General features: G+C 44.1%; 1 protein-coding gene across 1 annotated transcript in view; it reads left to right on the top strand.

Moving 5' to 3' along the window:
• The first annotated feature begins 11451 nt into the window (after positions 1 to 11451).
• The window catches only part of GPR173 (G protein-coupled receptor 173), a 37338-nt gene continuing 33322 nt past the window's right edge, over positions 11452 to 15467 (top strand). The window contains exon 1 of the mRNA XM_075322884.1: positions 11452 to 11802. The gene's annotated coding sequence lies outside the window, so the exon portion shown is untranslated. The remainder of the gene's footprint in view (positions 11803 to 15467) is intronic.

Raw genomic sequence — 15467 nt, 5'->3', positions numbered from 1 at the left:
AAATGAGGATTGGAGTGTTTTAGGAAAACAGAAGAACATTATTTTATGAGTGGCCGTGGAATGTCACCGCTCTGCCCAGCAAATGGCACAGTAACCTATATATTGTGGCCACTGTGGAGACCAGACCATTGTGTGAGGTGGGAAAGACCAGGGGGGAAAGGCATGAAGCTAATAAACCTAAATATATTACATTTGTGATCTCAAATTCATAAATAAAAACCATTTAGCGCTTACGTCTGATTTACAATGTGTCAGCAAATTTTTAATTTCTTTGCAGTCCCCTGGGGGTTTATTAGACTCATAATTTCTGTCCATTCAGAAATAGTTTACAGCAGTTTCCTTATCATCAGAGGCAGGATTAGGATGATAGGTTAACCTCTGTACACAGTCGATGACAATAGTTGATATCAAAGCTTCTCCTCCTGTACAAAGACTGACAACACCTCTATATATAGAAGATAATACAGGATCCAACATTCACAATAGATGATGTCATAGCTCACCTCCTCCCCTTCCTGTACAATGACTGATAGCACTAATAGGTGATGCCACAGCTCACTTTCTCCTCCTTCTGTACAATGACTGATAACACCTCTATATGGGGTCCTGGGTTCAAATCCCACCAAGGACACTATCTGCAAGGAGTTTGTATGTTCTCCCCGTGTTTGCGTGGGTTTCCTCCGGGTACTCCGGTTTCCTCCCACACTCCAAAGACATACTGATAGGGACTCGAGATTGTGAGCCCCAATGGGGACAGTGTTGCCAATGTATGTAAAGCGCTGTGGAATTAATAGCGCTATATAAATGAATAAAATTATTATTATTATTATATATAGTAGATAACACAGGATCCAACATTCACAATAGGTGATGTCATAGCTCACCTCCTCCCCTTCCTGTACAATGACTGATAGCACTAATAGGTGATGTCACAGCTCACTTTCTGCTCCTTCTGTACAATGAGTGATAACACCTCTATACAGTGCCTACAAGTAGTCTTCAACCCCCTGCAGATTTAGCAGGTTTGATAAGATGCAAATAAGTTAGAGCCTGCAAACTTCAAACAAGAGCAGGATTTATTACCAGATGCATAAATCTTACAAACCAACAAGTTATGTTGCTCAGTTAAATTTTAATACATTTTCAACATAAAAGTGTGGGTCAATTATTATTCAACCCCTAGGTTTAATATTTTGTGGAATAACCCTTGTTTGCAATTACAGCTAATAATCGTCTTTTATAAGACCTGATCAGGCCGGCACAGGTCTCTGGAGTTATCTTGGCCCACTCCCCCATGCAGATCTTCTCCAAGTTATCTAGGTTCTTTGGGTGTCTCATGTGGACTTTAATCTTGAGCTCCTTCCACAAGTTTTCAATTGGGCTAAGGTCAGGAGACTGACTAGGCCACTGCAACACCTTGATTTTTTCCCTCTTGAACCAGGCCTTGGTATTCCTGGCTGTGTGCTTTGGGTCGTTGTCTTGTTGGAAGATGAAATGACAACCCATCTTAAGATCCTTGATGGAGGAGAGGAGGTTCTTGGCCAAAATCTCCAGGTAAGCCGTGCTATCCATCTTCCCATGGATGTGGACCAGATGGCCAGGCCCCTTGGCTGAGAAACAGCCCCACAGCATGATGCTGCCACCACCATGCTTGACTGTAGGGATGGTATTCTTGGGGTCATATGCAGTGCCATCCAGTCTCCAAACGTCACGTGTGTGGTTGGCACCAAAGATTTCGATCTTGGTCTCATCAGACCAGAGAACCTTGAACCAGTCTGTCTCAGAGTCCTCCAAGTGATCATGAGCAAACTGTAGACAAGCCTTGACATGACGCTTTGAAAGTAAAGGTACCTTACGGGCTCGTCTGGAACGGAGACCATTGCGGTGGAGTACGTTACTTATGGTATTGACTGAAACCAATGTCCCCACTGCCATGAGATCTTCCCGGAGCTCCTTCCTTGTTGTCCTTGGGTTAGCCTTGACTCTTCGGACAAGCCTGGCCTCGGCGCGGGTGGAAACTTTCAAAGGCTGTCCAGGCCGTGGAAGGCTAACAGTAGTTCCATAAGCCTTCCACTTCCGGATGATGCTCCCAACAGTGGACACAGGTAGGCCCAACTCCTTGGAAAGGGTTTTGTACCCCTTGCCAGCCTTGTGACCCTCCACGATCTTGTCTCTGATGGCCTTGGAATGCTCCTTTGTCTTTCCCATGTTGACCATGTATGAGTGCTGTTCACAAATTTGGGGAAGGTCTTAATTAGTCAGAAAAGGCTGGAAAAAGAGATAATTAATCCAAACATGTGAAGCTCATTGTTCTTTGTGCCTGAAATACTTCTTAATACTTTAGGGGAACCAAACAGAATTCTTGTGGTTTGAGGGGTTGAATAATAAATGACCCTCTGAATAAACTTTTCACAATTTAAAAAAAAACCAAGAAAACAAATAACATTCTTTTTTGCTGCATTTCACACTTCCAGGCTGATCTACAGTCCAAATGTCACAATGCCAAGTTAATTCCGAATGTGTAAACCTGCTAAATCTGCAGGGGGTTGAATACTACTTGTAGGCACTGTATATATATATATAGTAGATAACACAGGATCCAACATTCATAATAGATGATGTCATAGCTCACCTCCTCCCCTTCCTGTACAATGACTGATAGCACTAATAGGTGATGTCACAGCTCACTTTCTCCTCCTTCTGTACAATGACTAATAACACCTCTATATATAGTAGATAACACAGGATACAACATTCACAATAGGTGATGTCATAGCTCACCTCCTCCCCTTCCTATACAATGACTGATAGCACTAATAGGTGATGTCACAGCTCACTTTCTCCTCCTTCTGTACAATGACTGATAACACTTCTATAAATAGTAGATAACACAGGATCCAACATTCACAATAGGTGATGTCATAGCTCACCTCCTCCCCTTCCTGTACAATGACTGATAGCACTAATAGGTGATGTCACAGCTCACTTTCTCCTCCTTCTGTACAATGACTGATAACACCTCTATATATAGTAGATAACACAGGATACAACATTCACAATAGGTGATGTCATAGCTCACCTCCTCCCCTTCCTGTACAATGACTTATAGCACTAATAGGTGATGTCACAGCTCACTTTCTCCTCCTTCTGTACAATGACTGATAACACCTCTATATATAGTAAATAACACAGGATCCAACATTCACAATAGGTGATGTCATAGCTCACCTCCTCCCCTTCCTGTAAAATGACTGATAGCACTAATAGGTGATGTCACAGCTCACTTTCTCCTCCTTCTGTACAATGTATGATAACACCTCTATATATATAGTAGATAACACAGGATCCAACATTCACAATAGGTGATGTCATAGCTCACCTCCTCCCCTTCCTGTACAATGACTGATAGCACTAATAGGTGATGTCACAGCTCACTTTCTCCTCCTTCTGTACAATGACTGATAACACCTCTATATATAGTAGATAACACAGGATACAACATTCACAATAGGTGATGTCATAGCTCACCTCCTCCCCTTCCTGTACAATGACTGATAGCACTAATAGGTGATGTCACAGCTCACTTTCTCCTCCTTCTGTACAATGACTGATAACACCTCTATATATAGTAGATAACACAGGATACAACATTCACAATAGATGATGTCATAGCTCACCTCCTCCCCTTCCTGTACAATGACTGATAGCATTAATAGGTGATGTCACAGCTCACTTTCTCCTCCTTCTGTACAATGACTAATAACTCCTCTATATACAGTAGATAACACAGAATCCACCATACACAATAGATGATATCACAGCTCACCGCCTCCCCCTCCTGTTTAATGACTGATAACATCTCTACATACAGTAAACACAGGATCCACCATTCACAATAGGTGACGTCACAACTCACCTCCTCCTATCCAATGACTGATAACACCTCTAGATACAGTAAATAACACATAATCTACCATACACAATAGGTGATACACAGCTCACCTTCTCCTGTAAAATGACTGCTAACACCTCTATGTTCAGTAAGTAACACAGGATCCACCATTCACAATAGGTGATATCACAGCTTACCTCCTCCTGTACAATTACTGATAACACCTCTACATACAGTATATAACACAGGATCCACCATTCACAATAGGTGATATCACAGCTCACCTCCATGCCTGTACAATGACTGATAACACCTCTATATACATAAAATAATAGAATCCACAATTCACAATAGCTGATATCACAGCTCACCTTCTCCTCCTATACAATGACTGATAACACTTCTATATACAGTAGATAACACAGGATCCGCCATTCACAATAGGTGATACACAGCTCACCTTATCCTCCTGTAAAATGACTGCTATCACCTCTATGTTCAGTAAGTAACACAGGACCCACCATTCACAATAGGTGATATCACAGCTCACCTCCTTAATGGCTGATAACACAGGATCCGCCATTCACAATAGCTGATGTCACAGCTCACCTCCTCCTCCAGTACAATGACTGATATCACCTATATACAGTAAATAACACAGAATCCACCATTCACAGTAGGTAATATCACAGCTCACCTCCTCCCCCTCCTGTACAATGAAATTTCCACATGTGCTTTATCAGAAGTCTTTTTCAAATAAGACATGGCAAAGATTTAATATATTTTTAGATTAGACGTCTCTTTCAAAAATTATCTACTAAAGGTTTACATTAAAAAATACAATAGAATAATCTATAATAATTTGCAACAAAAAAACCGAACAGAAGTAGAAAAAAAATAAAAAAAATAAAAACTCCTAGCTAATATATATTCAAGTATATATATATATAACATATATATATATAACATGTATATATATATATATATATAATATATATATATAACATATATATATATTATATATATAACATATATATATAACATGTATATATATATATATATATATATATATAACACAGAAAAAAAAATAAATATAAATATATATATATATATGTTATTATATAACATGTATATATATAACACAGGAAAAAAAATTAAAAACAATAAATATAAATATATATATATATTTTTTTTTTTATTTTTTTTTTATTTTTTTTTTTTACTTTTTGGAAGGATTTTTCTAAAATTAGGTGAAAATAAATATTTACAAATTATTTATATTTTTTTATGTATTAGTTGATAGGGACAGGAAAGACAAGCCAGGTAAATCCAGTGTGCGGATCACACGAGGACACCCAGTGATACCAGTAAATGCTGCAGGAAGCACCAGACTCGCACATTTTTCGTTAATAACAATCTTCTCACTTTATCAAGTGAGAATGTGTCGGGCGGCAGCATCTGAAGGTTACACGTACATGTATAGAGTATGCTAAATGCTGATTTATTCATGAAGGTGTCACAGCACGACAGATAATAGATTGCCCTAGAAGTATCTCACACACCGAAGGGATTACCCCGCGCAAATGTGTTATACCGCTAATGTGGGCAACCTGGGATGCTCCAACAGCTGTGGAGCTAAAGAGAAAGCTTGTGCACCTAAGTGTATTCAGTCTTATAGACAGATGCAGCTTGGGCTGAGCAGTGTGAGATTTCAGCAGCAGCAGGGAGGAGGGGCCCTGAGGATTTGTCAATCAGGCTGGTGGATAAAGATTGAGCAGCAGCAGGGAGGAGGGACCCTGAGGATTTGTCAATGAGGCAGGTGGATAAAGATTCAGCAGCAGGGAGGAGGGGCCCTGAGGATTTGTCAATGAGGCTGGTGGATAAAGATTGAGCAGCAGCAGGGAGGAGGGACCCTGAGGATTTGTCAATGAGGCAGGTGGATAAAGATTCAGCAGCAGGGAGGAGGGGCCCTGAGGATTTGTCAATCAGGCTGATGGATAAAGATTCAACAGCAGCAGGGAGGAGGGACCCTGAGGATTTGTCAATGAGGCTGGTGGATAAAGATTCAACAGCAGCAGGGAGGAGGGTCCCTTAGGATTTGTCAATCAGGCTGGTGGATAAAGATACAACAGCAGCAGGGAGGAGGGACCCTGAGGATTTGTCAATGAGGCTGGTGGATAAAGATTCAGCAGCAGCAGGGAAGAGGGACCCTGAGGATTTGTCAATCAGGCTTATGAAAGAAGATTCAGTAGCAACAGGGAGGAGGGACCCTGATGATTTGTCCATAAGGCTGGTGGATGAAGATTCATCAGCAGAAAGGAGTAAGGACCCTGAGGATTTGTTAATCAGGCTGATGGATGAAGGTTCAGCAGCAGCAAGGAGGAGGGACCCTAAGCGTTGTCAATCAGAGTCATGGATGAAGATTAAGCAGCAGAGAGGGGGCACACTGAGAAGCTGTCATTCATCCTGGCAAGGAGAGATTCATCAGTACTAGGGAGGATGGACCCTGAGGATTTTTCAATCAGGCTGGTGGATGTAGATTCAGCAGCAGCAGGGAGGAGGGACCCTTAGGAGTTGTCAATCAGGCTGGTGGATGAAGATTCAGTAGTAGCAGGGAGGAATGACCCTGAGGATTTGCCAATCAGGCTGGTGGATGAAGATTTAGCAGCAGGGAAGAGGGACTCTGAGGATTTGTCAATCAGACTCATGGATGATGGCTCAGCAGCAGCAGCAGCAGGGAGGAGGCACACTGAGAATCTGACAATCAGGCTGGTAAGGAGTGAGTCATCAGCAGTAGGGAGGAGGGACCCTGAGGATTTTTCAATCAGGCTGGTGGATGAAGATTCAGCAGCAGGAAGGAGGAACCCTAAGGAATTGTCAATCAGGCTGGTAGATGAACATTAAGCAGCGGCAGGAAGGAGGGCCCCTCACGATTTATCAGTAGGGCTGGTGGATGAACATTCAGCAGCAGCAGGGAGGAGGGACCCTGAGAATTTGTCAATCTGGCTGATGGATGAAGATTCAGCAGCAGGGAGGAGGGACCCTGAGAATTTGTCAATCTGGCTGATGGATGAAGATTCAGCAGCAGGGAGGAGGTACCCTGAGAACTTGTCAATCAGGCTGGTGGATGAAGATTCAGCAGTAGGGAGGAGGTACCCTGAGAACTTATCAATCAGGCTGGTGGATGAATATTTATCAGCAGCAGGGGGAGGGACCCTGAGGAGTTGGCAATCAGACTCATGAAGATTCAGCAGCAGAGAGGAGGCCCATTGAGAAGCTGTTAATCAGACTGGTAAGGAGAGATTCATCAGCAGCAGGGAGGGGGAACCCTGAGAATTTGTCACTCAGGTTGGTGGATGAAGATTTAGCAATAGCAGGAAGGAGGGATCCTGAGGAGTTGTGAATCAGACATGTGGATGAAGATTCAGCAGGAGGGAGGAGGCACACTGAGAAGCTGTCAATCAGACTGGTAAGGAGAGCGTCAGCAGCAGCAGGGAGGAGGGACACTGAAGTACAATCAATCACTCAAGGTGTGCAAAGTTTGAGTTTAAACTACAACCACTCCACCATGGATCTTCAGACACTGGACTCATCAAGTCTAAGAAATGTATTCATCGTGCAATCTGATGACAGATCCACTTTAAAGTAAAACATTGGATTTGCTTTAGATTTTCACAAATAAGTGTAATGACGGGTGAAGAAGTCTGGTACTGCTAGCACCGTTCTGCGTGACACCGTGTGTATGAATCAGTCCCATCTGCGGCTTCTTTGTCCTCGTTGTTCAATTAGCACATACAATGTTACCTGCTGCAAAGGGAAAAATTACTTGGTGGTAAGAAAGATTTTTTTCTCCCTGCATCTGACAGAAGAAAAAAAAATATATAGCATAGGGCCTTAAAGGGAATGTGTTATAAGAAATTAATCAACTTTATAGGTTGCAGAATTGGTGAAGTTGTTTCATTTTTATTTTTTTATGCCACTATCAATAGCTGAAATTTTGTTTTCTATAGTCTTGCATCTCTCACTTGGGCCACTAAGGCGGACTTTGCACGTTGCGACATCGCAAGCCGATGCTGCGATGTCGCACGCGATAGTCCCCGCCCCCGTCGCAGCAGCGATATCTTGTGATTCCTGGCGTAGTGAACATTATCGCTACGCCAGCTTCGCATGCACTCACCTGTCCTGCGACGTTGCTCTTCCTAAGGGGGCGGGTCGTACAACGTCAGAGCGACGTCACACAGCAGGCGGCCAATCAACGCGGAGGGGCAGAGATGAGCAGGATGTAAACATCCCGCCTACCTTCTTCCTTCCGTACAGCCGGCGGCGGCAGGTAAGGAGATGTTCCTCGCTCCTGCGGCTTCATACACAGCGATGTGCGCTGCCGCAGGAACGAGGAACAACATCGTACCTGTCGCGGCAGCGTAATTTTGGAAAAGTCGGAGCCTACACCGATGATACGATAACGACGCTTCTGCGCTCGTTAATCGTATCATCTAGAATTTACACACTACGATGTCGAAAGTGACGCCGGATGTGCGTCACTTTCGATTTGACCCCACCGACATCGCACGTGCGATGTTGCAACGTGCAAAGCCGCCCTAAGGCTGCTTTCACACCTCCGGTTTTAGCAGAGCCGGCCAATCCGGCTCTAAAACCTATGCAATGGATGCGGCGACAAAACCGCATCCTTTGCATAAGTTTTTGACATGCGGCCCGTCCGTTTTTTGCCGCTTGCGGCACACTACTGAGCATGCGCAGTGGAAAAATAACGCATGCGGCGGCCAGATGCGGTGTTTGCCGCAGAACGCCGCATGCGGCGTCCATAGGCATGCATTGCAAATCGCGCCCCATCGGCCGGATGCAGCGCGATGCGGTTTTTTTTGCCGGACAAAAAAACATGCCAGGCAACGTTCCATCCGGCCGCCGCATCGGCTAAATCTGCCGCATGCGGCAAAAACTCGACCGAACGCAAGCCCATGCGGCACAATCCGGCACTAATGAAAGTCTATGCAAAAATAATCGCAACCGGCGGCAAAAAAAAACGGTTGCGTTTTTTCTGCAAAGCGCCGGATTGTGCCGCACAGGAAAAACCGGATGTGTGAAAGGAGCCTAAGTTTTCTCCCGTGCTGCCCCATTTTAGTGCTGAAATATTGCACATGCATAGTGGATTCCTTGACAGCACATGATCAGGACTGTGTGTGCAGAGCGGGCTGTCAATCAATGTGGCGGGGAGTGGTGACTGTACTCGCTCCCTGCCCCGCCCCTATGACTGCAAGCAGAGAAGACATTTTTTTAATTTCAGAAAGCCGGCTAAACAGGGTCTAAACGCTATATCCACAGAGTATCGCTATTGTCACAAGTGTGTCACGGTCGGATGTGATCTTGGCTGGGGGGGATCTAGGATCAGAAGGTCACAGTGCATTATGGATCGCAGATCCACTTTAGTGCCCGCTCGTCGTTTACCCTGAGTTGGAGCGTATTTAATTCCATCCAGTACTAAAGGGGTTAAGGTTCATTTCTATCCTGCTGTGATCTAACAGGCAGTGTAACCTTAGCTGCAGCCATTCCCTTCTGCTATAAACCATTCTCCTTCCTATGCTGGCTGTAGCTCATACCAATGCTGTCCACTTGGAAGGAGCCAGTCTTTGGAGGAAGTTTAGGTGTCACTTTAGTTGCAGCTGAGAAGTTCTGTAACGTCTGCCTGGAACTACAGTCTCAGAATGGCTGTTACGGACAGGTTAGAGGGAAGCCACTCACTCAGCAGGATCCAGTAAACCCTGAAACCCCTTAACCCCTATACAGGGATTTGGAATTACACAGGGCCCAGGAGATAGCTACCTGTGGAAGGCTGAGTCCAAGAATAGTACTTGTTAGGCAGAAGGCAGGGTCAAACCAGGAGATACAGAAAAAGGACAAAATCGGAAGTCAAGAGTGTTGTCAGGAAATCAGGCAGAGGTCAAAACTGGAGATTTCAGCAAGGTACAAAAACGGCAGGCAGGAGAGTAGTCAGAGAGCAGGCAGAGGTCAAAACACAGGGATCAATAGTCAGAACATAACGGGAACCAGACACTAGCAGGAATACAAAGCTATATCTGGCAGAGACCAGCATACAGGAGGGGGGAATTAGAAGGGTGTTGTGTCTTCCCATTGGCTGTAGACACACCCCACCTACAGTCAGACAGTGATACTGCAGGTCCAAGGGAAACCCAGCTTCAAAATGACCTTTGCACACACTCATTAGATGCTTTAATACAAAAGATAGAATCTGTCTGTTTATTGCTGCTAATGTACATGAGCATTTACTGAAAAAAAAAAAAAAAACACCAGGAAGTTAGATTCTTAAAAAGCTGCAGCGGCCAGTGTGAAAATTGCAAGATTTCTAATTTGTATTTTTAATATAGATCATGATAAAAATGAAAAAAAAAATAAAAAACAAAAATAAAATACATTTAATGAAAAAACTATATAATTTTGCTAATTTGTAATACAAGATATATATTTTTTTGGGGTGGGAACCCTGCCCCTTTACAAAAAAGGTATACCATCCTCCTACATATAATAAGTAAAAAAGGTATAGCATATTTTATTTTATATATATATATATATATATACATACACTGTATATATATATTTATATATATATAGTATATATAAATAAGTGTTTTATATATATATATATATATATATATATATATACACACACAGTATATGTATGTATATATATATATATGTATATATATATATATATATATATATATATATATATATATATATATATATATATATATATATATATATATATCATTCAAAACCCTGCCTTTTGCAATAATTTTCTGGGAGAAATACTTCATTTTTTGGGACACTTTCAAGGGTGCCAACACTTTCAGCCATCACTGTATTTGTTATGTTCAGATGTACCATTTTTTCAGTGTTTTTTTTTTCTTTCTACAGGAAATATGCAAAATATCAGTACGGTTTTGCTGCATTTTTTACACAAGACCCTCATTGATCTCAAACCGTAAAAACACCACAAATACGCTAAAAAAATTGACAATATAAAAAAGCAAAGAAACAATATGTAACATGTGGGTGAGATTTTTTGCCTCAAAGTCATTTGGGGGCTGCTGTAAAACGTTGCGGGTTTTTGGGGCGCGAAAATAGATGCAGAAAGAAAACTGCATCAAATACATCAGGTGTGAACAAGCCCTTAGATCGTTTTAAGAAAAAATTGCCATTTTTAGGGAGACCTATCCAAAATCAATCATAGTAACATGTCCGTCACAAGAGACTCCACATGGTAATGACTATAGTCTTCCGGCCGGTGAACCCAAAATGTCATTTCCATCCATGGACTGAATTTTTTCGGAAAAGGTGAGCGACGACGCTCGGTGGGGATTTGGGATTTGTTTGTGTAGGATTTTTTACGCAGAGAGGAAGGTATCTGGTATCACAAAAAAAGGAGAAAGTGCGGCAGGTGATGACATGATGGATTCTTGGAGGATCCGTGCACATAATCTAGGCATCTTCCTACAAGCACCATCCGTGGAGCGAGACATCTCGTATGCCGGGGACCGAATGAAGCTTTCGGTGCCTAAATGATGTCAGACCAGTGCAGGGGAGGGATGGGGCTGTATCCCTGCGAACATCCGGAGCCGACAAGTCATCCGGCTCCTGTATCCATAGCAACTAGAGGCGGATACCTCTTCCCCATCCCCGTCAGCCCCCCCTTCTTCATCTCCATCCTTCGCTCCCTGCCTCCCCCTCCCCACCATGTAGAAGATGGCTGGTTCCTTTTTGCTGGAGTGGCCTGGAAGGAAAAATCAGACGGGCACCCCGAATCTACAGCTTCCCGGTGCCCCTCCATCTACAGTCTCTGGCTGGGGTAAGATTAGGACCCAGCAAGCGAACAGGTAAGGACGGGAATGGTCCCCGTGATGTTCTGCCGTACCAAAAAAGGGGTCAGGAGGGACAGGCTGCTCCCGTCCGTGTGCCCGTCCGTAGCCTAACCCATCAATCTGACTACATATCGTAAGATCGACGTGACGTCTCCATCGCCTGCATTTACAGCTATTGTCCCCATCCCAGCATCGCTTTGTATGCCTGCGTCCCCCCTCCCCCACCGGTGCATCCCCAGCCATGTCTCTCATCTGCTTTATTAGCCATTCTGTAGTCTTGTCTCCGTCTCGCCCGTATTTGTCTCTCCGGGCAGGATTACATAGGAACCAGATCGTAATCACCTAATAACCAAAAACAATCCTTCTGATTGTGTAGATGGCAGTCTGGGTACTGCACCGGACAAACTTCACCCTTTCCATACCGGGAGGCCTGCGACGTGAAGCAGCCTCCCTGGCCAATAAAGAGGTAGAATTGGCCTCTGGATACCGGACGGAGGCCTCTGGATGTTGGACGGAGGCCTCTGGATGCCGGTCGGAGGCCTCTGGATGCCGGACTGAGGCCTCAGGTTGCCGGACTGAGGCCTCAGGATGCCGGACTGAGGCCTCAGGATGCCGGACTGAGGCCTCTGGATGCCGGACTGAGGCCTCTGGATGCCGGACTGAGGCCTCAGGATGCCGGACTGAGGCCTCAGGATGCCGGACTGAGGCCTCAGGATGCCGGACTGAGGCCTCAGGATGCCGGACTGAGGCCTTTGGATGCTGGACAGTGTGAATTATAGCATACAATCCTCTATGTGCACCATCCCTGATGCCGGTATATGCAGCATCATCTAGATTGCAGTATTAGTCTATAACGCCACCGAGTTATGCCATTAACCCTTTAGGCCTATGATTGTTAGCTCTTTGTTCTAAAATTTGCCAAGACTAAGAGGGAAAAGGCCACCTAACACATGCCAGGCTAGCCGCAGGGTGCACTGTCTGACGGCCTGCTCATCCCTACTGCCAAATATCATCATATATAAAATTCGATTCCTCTTTATCGGAAGTATGGCTTCTCCATTAACGCTGTATTTTGATTACAAACTAGCGTTCTCTGTTATCAGCCGGTAACTTTTTAGGCTGATCTAATATGGAGATCACTGACAGCAGGGGCAAGCTGGCCAGGTGGGCAGGTAGACAAATGCCCCCCAGGTCGGTCCCTAAGCAGCAGTTTTGGGCCGCTCGGTCTTGCCTGACAGAAACCCCTGAAAAAAAAGCCTGACACTCAGGGTTCTAGTTGAGACCCATTTTGCGTTCGATTTTTCATTTTTCCTCCTTGCCTTGAAAGAACTTTAACATTTTTCATTTTTTGGTCAATAGAGTTGTTTCAGGGATTGATTTTTTGTAGTTTTTGTTTTGTTTTGTGTAACGAGCTGCTGCTTTTATTATTACCAACCCGGGGTCTATATTAATGAAATCACATGATGGATAGACGTTACTGATGCGCAAATGATGAAAAAAATATTTTTAAAACATCCCAATTTTTTCAGTATGGGGTATGCACGCCATGTGCAGAAATCCCAGAACTTACAGCTTTGGTTACTACGGTATCAGTGAGGTCGTCTGAGGACTGAAGGCACTTGTGCAAATCATCAAGATCCGCTGCTGGCAGCTCCTTTATATTCACCAACCAAAGATGTCCCAGATGTTCTCGGTTGGAGACAAGTCTGGAGACGCTGCAGCCATGGGAGTAGGTGTACAGCATGCAGACTACTCACAATAGCACGAGCAACATGTGGCTTGGCATTGTGATATGCCTCCCCACACCATAATCATGGGAGTAGGACTGGTGTAATGTTGCATCAAGGAATTGCCCATGTGATCTTCAGATCAATATCTGGCTATCATTGTGTCCAAGACAAAAGTGGAATTATTGATGAGTCTTGACCTTCATTCAAGCCTCCATTGCTCCATTTCAGCCACCAGTATCCATCTAGGTACCACAAGGGTAACGCCATGAGGCCTTCATGAGGGAATGTCACATTGGTCCTACCTCCAGGATTATGGTTCGTGGTTTCAAAATGTACCATAGCTGGACCCCTCTAGTCTTCATTCCACTTGCACTATAGCCCATCCTTACATTGATTTGGTGGTGGAACCATTGGGTTGCCTACTTCTCAATGCGTCCAAGCCAAAAGTGTAATCAATGATGAGGATTGGCCTCCATTTCAGCCTCCATTGCTCTATTCCAACCAGTGGTCTACATCTAGAGACCACAAGGGTAACGCCATGAGGCCTTCATGAGGGAATGTCATATTGGTCCTACTCCCGTGATAATGATTCGTGGTGGCAAAATGTACAGTAGCTGGACCCTACTAGTCTTCATTCCAGGTGCACTAACAGCCCATCGTTATATTGATTTGATGGTGGAACCATTGGTTTGGCCACTTCTCCATGCGTCCAAAACAAAAGTCGAATCACTGATGAGGATTGACCTCCATTCCAGCTTCCATTGCTCCATTCCAGCCACCGTTCTCCATCTAGAGACCACAATGACAAAGCCATGAGGCCTTCATGAAGGAATGTCACATTGGTCCTACTCCCGAGATTATGGTTCATGGTGGCGAAATCTACAGTAGTTGGACCCATCTAGTCTTCATTCCAGGTGCATTACCAGCTCATTGATTTGGTGGTGGAATCATTGGTTTGGTCACTTCTCCATGCGTTCAAGACAAAAGTGTAATCATTGATGGGGATTGGCCTCCATTGCTCTATTCCAACCACCAGTCTAGATCTAGAGACCACAAGGGTAACACCATGAGGCCTTCATGAGGGAATGTCATACTGGTCCTGCTCCTGGGATTATGGTTCATGGTGGTAAAATATACAGTAGGTGAACCCCCTCTAGCCTTCATTCCAGGCGCACTACCAGCTCACTGTTACTTTGATTTGGTGGAGGACCCATTGGTTTGGCCACTTCGCCAAAGTGTCCCAGGAGCCGTTTTTAAACAAGACAATGCCAGGCCATATGTTTCTCATGCTACTGTGAGAAGCCTTCATGGCCTAAACTAAACCTACTACCATGGCCTGCAGCGTCTCTGGACTTGTCTCCCATTGAACACATCTAGGACAGGGAGCTGCCAGCAGAGGATCTTTATGATTTGCCCAAGTGCATTCAGCACCTTACTCAGACCATTGATGACTTCATTGATAGCAGATAAGGTTGTAAGTGCCGGATTTCTGTACGTGGTCATACTTGATTACATATCGAGATGTTTCGAAAATGTTGCTTCCATTTTTGCATCAATTGCAAATCTCCAATTGGGTCCTCAATGGTTCTGTAAAATGACAGGTCTTCTCATATGAGGAGCCAAAGGGACCTTTTGGACTTACAAGGTCAGGGTGAGATTAAAGCCCCTTCTTGCCAGGGGAAGTGCACTCATACAGAAACAAGGCCATTATTACTTTTTGGGTTAAAGGGGTATAATGTTTTGGTTTTTTATACACTTTAAAGGGGTTGTCCACTACTTTCAACATGCAAGGAACCTAAAATAATTATTACTGGAAAACACCTTTAAAAGGGAATCTGTCATTACGTTTATGCCACCTTATCTGAGGGACAGAGACCCTGGTTCCAGCGATGTGTCACTTACTGGGCTGCTTGCTGTAGTTTTGAAAAATATCACTGTTCTATCAGCAAA

This window comes from Anomaloglossus baeobatrachus, chromosome 9 (genome assembly GCF_048569485.1).
Source record: "Anomaloglossus baeobatrachus isolate aAnoBae1 chromosome 9, aAnoBae1.hap1, whole genome shotgun sequence".
In the NCBI taxonomy this organism is placed as follows: Eukaryota; Metazoa; Chordata; class Amphibia; order Anura; family Aromobatidae; genus Anomaloglossus; species Anomaloglossus baeobatrachus.
This window is presented reverse-complemented; position numbering and strand designations above follow the sequence as displayed.